Source organism: Dendrobium catenatum, unplaced genomic scaffold, assembly GCF_001605985.2.
Source record: "Dendrobium catenatum unplaced genomic scaffold, ASM160598v2 fragScaff_scaffold_925, whole genome shotgun sequence".
Lineage (NCBI taxonomy): Eukaryota > Viridiplantae > Streptophyta > Magnoliopsida > Asparagales > Orchidaceae > Dendrobium > Dendrobium catenatum.
Genome location: NW_021319387.1, coordinates 221,445 through 228,604, shown reverse-complemented (window position 1 = coordinate 228,604; position 7,160 = coordinate 221,445).

Here is a 7,160-nt window from a genome sequence, read left to right as displayed (position 1 = left end):
GCCTCAGGTGGTGGTCCGGCGGAGGTGAGGGTCTCAATTGGTGGTCCGGCAGAGCAACGACGTTAGGCAGTGGTCCGGCGGAGGTGAGGGCCTCAAGTGGTGGTCTGACAAAGGTGAGGGCCTCATGTGGTGGTTCGGCGGAGCAACGGTGTCAAGCGGTGGTTCGGCGGAGGTGAGGGCCTCAAGTGCTGGTTTGGCAAAGGGGAGGGCCTCAGGTGGTGGTCTGGCGAAGGTCCGGCGAAGATTCGGCGAAACTCCGACGGTGGTCGAGGAGCTTCTTCCTTCTTTTCTCTTCTTCTCTTCTTGCTCCGGTCCCCCTTTTCAAGAGATATGAGTGATATATTTATAGATTTCTAGAGCGACATGTTCCGTAAATAGGTGAAAGATCAAGAGTAAATGGAGAGTGGTTGGATGACGGCCGATGTTGAATCCCTTGATTGTGGACTGTTCGTCAGACAATTGAAGGTCTTAATGATGTTGGAATTTGGCGATCTTGGGCTCGTTGAATTTGTCTCGTCAAGCCGCTCGATTTGACTATAAGCTCGTCAAATTTGGAGACCATTTGGTAACACAAATTAAGATACGAACTTTCCAACAGCGCTTCAGGTCCTTGAATTGGACTCATTTGGGCTCGGATTGAGTTAAATTTGCTGCCGTTGAGTTCGTATTTTCTAGACGCTCAGTTTGACTGTAAGATTGCTGAAATTGGAGTTCAGATGATAATAGATTTAAGTCTTGAAGTTTCCAACTTGATTTTGCATCGAGATTTGTGCCTGATCAAGATAATTTTTTTGAGAAAATATCAGTTGCCCCCCTATTTTCGGACGTAGAAGCTCTAGTAGTCCGAATAATATGCGTTCCAACTTTTGAGAAAATTTTTATGTGATTTGCAACTAAAAAATAATTCTAGTCTTGGGCGTAGAGATCTCGAACAGTTTTAAAATGCCAAATTTGAGTCTAGTGCGCATGGTCAAAAAGGCGGCAATCTTATTTAGAATTTTCCTCCCGTCTAGAACATCAAAGCTACACTTATTATATGGTACCTTAGCAGTAATAAGCTCCTTTAAATGAAGCCAGCGTCAGGGATGCTTTATGAATTTAACTGACAAAAACAAGGTTTAATTGAAAATGTACATTTGCTATAAATAAATGAAATTTAATTCCAAAATTTATTTAGAAAATCAATAAGCACTTGTCTTTGTTGAAGGAAACCCATTTTAGAATAATAGTCACTTGACATACAAAAATTTATATTTCTCTATCGTTGTGAATATTTTAGGACGTAACAAAAATTATTTTAATATACATAAAAAATAATGCAAGACGATAAAATTGAAAAATAAACTATTATAATAAAATTATCACGATTGAAGTTTCACCTATTTTACAAATTTCATATTAAACAAAAAAATTAATAAACTAAAATTGTTTGGCCTCCGTTATTATCTTAACCTAAATCCCGATCTTATTCCTGCTTATCATTTTCCTGTTCATATGCATGGCTTTGAGCCTAGATAAAAATTCTTTTTTATTTCACTCTCAAGCAAGATCTAGAATATAGCTTTTTTTAATGAGCACTAAAACTATGTTTGGTACGGCTTTCTTAATGCTTTTTGAAGTAGTTTTTTGATACAAAATATGTTAATTTTTTTACTAAAAAATTGCATTGAAAATCAATAAGAAATCCGTCCCAAACAAAACTTAACTCTTATAACATGCCAGCTCTTCATCACCAATCACTAATATATAATCATCTTCAAACTCTCGTTTTTTTTTTTTTTTTTTTTTTGTTAACCACTCATTAGCATCAGCAGTAAAGACTCATCAGTTGAAATCAACTGGTTTTCACTCAGCTGGCAGAGTGGTATAATCCTAAATGAAAAGAAAATTATAGACCTATTTTAAAATAACTCATGCCGAAGCCCTTAAGCTAAGAAATCTGAAACAAAGCAATAAAAAATAACAAAAATGTCAACAAAAAAATAGAATACATTATATGTGCTATGCTTTGCGACTCAGAAATAGCATAAATAGCATTCTTTATTTTGTCTTTTTAAGCCCAGCACTTAAAATTGCAAAGTTATAGTGCATTATTTTGTGATATTGGTATGAAATTGATGGGTTGTCCTTGAGCTATTTTGCGTTCAAGGACAAAACATAAGTAATAAGCAAGCATATGAGGCATGATAATCAACTGGAGAAATCAAATGAAAATAACAAAGAGAACAAACAACTTATATAAGCTTGTAGGGATGTAAATCATGATAAACATATGCATTGGCCATATTTGCCCTCAACAAGATTACAATATGCAAAAAGTTTATGATCATATATATTAAGGATATCGTACTATTACGCTCAGCTAGCCTCTAATTCAGCCACAAGCAAAGTGATAAACACAGGAGGCCAAAAAATGGTTGAGCAGTCGATAGGTAGGCAGCATTCAGAATTCTGGATAGAGTTCTCGCACCATAATGAAGTAAAATGATTTCAAAATGACTAAAAAAAAATGTTTATTGCAGAATCTGAATGGAAAATAAAAGGATACAACAAACCAGGAAAAGCATAGTGCAGCTCTTCAAAATAAAAAGTTATTAAATAATGAAAAAAGATTTAAGCATCTAAGTACCCTTGAGCGTCCTCCCAACAGGGGCGGAACCAGCTTCAATTTTGAGGGGGCAAATTGCCCCCTAAGCTAGTAGTGGTTCCGCCCTTGTCCCGACTCCTTCCAGCATCGAGAAAGTGGTCAAAGGAAACTCCTTGGAAACAGCCCTCGCCACAATCTCATGAGGTGGAAGCATCTCATCTTCTTCAATATCCTCTCAGCTTCCCTCACATCGCCATCAAGATCCTCCCAGCCTCCGGGAGAAAGTTTTTAGCTAAAGAAGAGGACATTTTTCTTCTTCCGGTAGGGTGGCGAGTATACTGAAATTGCACGCAGATTAAAAAAAGCCACAACCAAGATTGTTTAATAGCAGAATCACAAGCTGCTTTGGTATATGAAGAGCAGCGAACATGGTAACCGATAGGATGTGAAATGAAGGGTAATGAATGAGCAAGAAGAAGACAAAGAGCAATACTTTATGACGAAGGGGTATAACCGAAAGGATGCGAACCTGAGGGGAAGATGAAGAGCGAGCTATTGTTGGAAGAAAAACCGACTATGAAGAGTGGAAACGGAAGAGAAATATACGAAGTGTCGTGGAGTGTAGAAACTCGCGTGAGCTAAAATAATTTTTATAACTATTTTATTAGGTGTATTTAAGGGAATTAATTTACATAATTAGATGATATTTTTAAATTTATTAATTATTTATAATATAATGAATGGACAAGATAATTTTAGAAGTAATAAGATGAATGGCTAAGATTTGATATGGAAGGAAATTCAAGCGGCTTTTATAATAGTAGTATAGATAGTATAGATAAGCATCCACAAGAACGTAGAGAATGACATGGCAGGAATTGAAGTATTAAGCCATAACATACATTAATAAGCTATAATATCCCGAAGGTGGCCTGCCAGGCTGCCGCTGTGCGTGGCCAAAAGTCACCCCGCTCTTTGCAGAGCCGGTTATAATAACCGCAGCAAAAATATCATTTTTTTTTACCGGTTTTAATGTGCGAGGACCCGCTGCACTAATTTTTTTTAACCGATCTTTTTTTTTTTTTTAAACCACGACCGACTCTAAACAAAGAGGCAATTTTTTTTTTTTTTTTGAAATCGTGGGCGTCACCAATTTATAAACCGCCCATTTCTTTTATAACTTCCCTCTCCTTGATATAAGTATCCCCCTTAGGGTATGAAAAAATTTGCACTTCTCTTTCTCCTCCTTTCTTTCATTTGAGGCCTTCCCCTCGGGCCCTGAACAGGCGGCATCCCTTGTTTAGGCCCAGGGCCTGCAAGAAAGAGGTTCCGCCCTTCTCCCTTCTACCCTCTTCCTATACGGGAGCTTTCCCCTGCTTTTGGATAGGTGGCATCCCTTATCCGACTGAAGAGCCCCTCCCTATATAGAGGGCATGTCGGGTGACCATTCTTCTTCGGGAGATTCCACGGCGAAGAGGATTAATAGCTGTAGTCGGTTGGCGAAGGAGGTCGAAGAGACCATTGTAAGGAGGGAGGTTGAAAAGACTGTTAACAGGCAAAAAATTGGCATCGGGTGGAAGTCCGATGACGGGCATAAGTCCGACGACTGGTATTAGTCTGACGACGGGCAGAAGTCTGGCGACATATAGAAGTCTGATGAAAATCCATTGACAGATAGAAGTTCGATGACGGAAAGAAATTCAGTGTCGGGTAGAAATCCGACGAGAGTTCGTTGACGGCAGAAGTCCGACGACGGGTAGTAGTCTGACGGCAGGCAGAAGTTCGACGTCGAGTAGAAGTACGGTTGTCGGGTAGAAGACTGATGAAAGTCTACCGACGAGCAGAAGTCCGACGATAGGTAGTAGTCCGACGTTGGGTAGAAGTACTGCGTCATATAGAAGACCGACGAAAGTCCATCGACGGGAAGAAATCCGAAGACGGGTAGTAGTTTGACGACGGGCAGAAGTACAACGTCGGGTAGAAGTCCGACGAACTTCCGGAGACTGGTAAAAGTCTGGCAACGGGCAGAGTATGGAGTCGAGTTGAAGTCCGACCAACATCCAGCGATGGGTAAAAGTCTGATGACGGGCATAAACTCGACGAAAGTTCAACGATGGGCAGGAGTCCGGTGTTGGGCAGAAGTTCAACATCGAGTAGAAGACTGACAAAAGTCCATCGATGGGCAGAAGTCCGACGACGGGTAGAAGTCAGACGTCTAGTAGAAGACCGACGATAGTCCATTGACGGACAGAAGTCTGACGACGGGCATAAAACTGATGAAAGTTCAACGACAGGCAGGAGTCAAGTGTTGGGCAGAAGTTCGACATCGAGTAGAAGACCAACGAAAGTCCATCGATGGGCAAAACTCCGATGACGGGTAGTAGTCCGATGACAGGTAGAAGTCCGACGTCGAGTAGAAGTAAAGCATCGGGTAAAAGACCGACGAAAGTCCATCGACGGGAGGAAGTCCGACTACGGGCAAAAATCAGACAATGGACAGAATTTCGACGTCTAGTAGAAGTAATGCATCAGGTAGAATACCGATGAAAGTCAATCGACAGGCAGAATTTTGATGTCGAGTAGAAGTAAAGCATCAGGTAGAAGACCGACGAAAGTCCATTGACGGGCAAAAGTTTGATGACGGGTAGTAGTCTGATGACAGGCAGAAGTTCGACATCGGGTTGAAGTCTGACAATGAGCAGAAAATTGATAGAAGTTCAACGATGGGTAGGAGTCCTACGTTGGGTAGAAGTACGGCCTCGGGTAGAAGACCGATGAAAGTCGAACAATATTTTGGTGATGTCAACCTATATGAAAGATGTTAAAAGAATCTACCAATGATGTATGATCTATCCGATATTGTATGTAAGAGTCTTTGCTCAATGACGTTAACCTTTATGAATGAGGTCGAAAGAATCCATCAAAGATATATGACCTATCCAAGGTTATATGTCAGAGCCCCGCTCGATGACATGAACATATATAGAAGAGGTCCAGAGAATCTACCGAGGATGTAAGACCAATCTAAGGTTGTATGCTATAGCCCTTCTCAATGACGTGAACCTGTATGGAAGTAGTCGAGAGAATCTACCAAGGATGTAAGACCTATCCGAGGTTGTATGTCAGAGCCTTTGCTCGATGACGTTAACCTATGTGGAAGAGGTTGATAGAATCCACCAAGGATGTAAGACCTATGCAAGGTTGAATGTCAGAGCCTTGCTCGATGACATTAATCTGTATGAAAGAAGTCAAGAAAATCAACCAAGGATATAAGACCTATCCGAGATTGTATATCAAAGCCTTTACTCGATGTCATTAACCTGTATAGAATAGGTCGAGAGAATCCACCAAGGATGTAAGACCTATCTGAGGTTGTATGTCAAAGCCTTTGCTCGATGACGTTAAACTATGTCAAAGAGGTTGATAGAATCCACCAATGATGTAAGACCTATCCAAGGTTGGATGTCAAAGCCTTGCTCGATGACATTAACCTGTATGGAAAAAGTTGAGAAAATTCACCAAGGATATAAGACAAATCAGAGGTTGTATGTCAGAGCTTTTACTCGATGACGTTAACCTATATGTAAGAGGTCGAGAGAATCCACCAAAGATGTAGGACGTATCCGAGGTTGTATGTCAGAGCCTTTGCTCGATGACGTTAACATGTGTGGAAGAGGTCGAGAGAATCCACCAATGATGTAAGGCCTATCCAATGTTGTATGTTAGATCATTGCTCGACAATGTTAACCTGTGTAGAAGAGGTCAAATCAAATCCCCTTGGGATTGATTTTTCTTTGATTGGGAGGGGGCGAACGCCGTGTGTATCCCGAATCAAAGGTAAAGAAGTGTCTATCTTTAGACCATTACTGTCTTTTTGAGGTCGAGATCAAGACCTTGCCCAAAAAGTAGAAGTCCAGTAGGGGACTGTATGAAGCTTATTATTGATCGGAAGTATCTTTGCATTTGCTGGTATTTTTCTAAAATATCATCTTGATGTTGAAAGCATTGGAGGGATCTTCTTGACCACAGTGTGAGTCAAAGTTGCCCCCCAATCCTGATCTATTTCCCATGAAATTGATGAAGCAATAGTTGAAGTCAAGAAGTTGATATGAACAACCTTTTGAGGTTGGAGCAAAAATTGCCCCCTAGTCGGGAATCACGTTCCCATAGACGGCGCCAAACTGTTGTGTCTTGGAATATTCGCGGTGGTAGAGAAATATATAGTTTAACGTCTTAGCATTGTATGAAGATCCATCACACAATCAGATAAGAGAGAGGGTGTAGCATTCATAAGAGACACCAGAGTTTTACGAGGAAAACCCCTGAAAAGGGGGAAAAACCATGGGGTCTGGCTCAGTTAGTTGAATCCACAAGTATTTGCACACGATTACAAATGAGGCCCTTCTTATGGAGAAGGACTTGGCTTGATGTTACAAATGTACGTCATATAGACCGCATTACATGGTGGGAGTTACAATAATCAACATAGACATTTTTATTTGGTTGGAAGGGCCATTGTTGGTGATGGAGGTCGGAAGGACCGTAGTCGGTAAGAGACAGAGGTCAGAAAGAT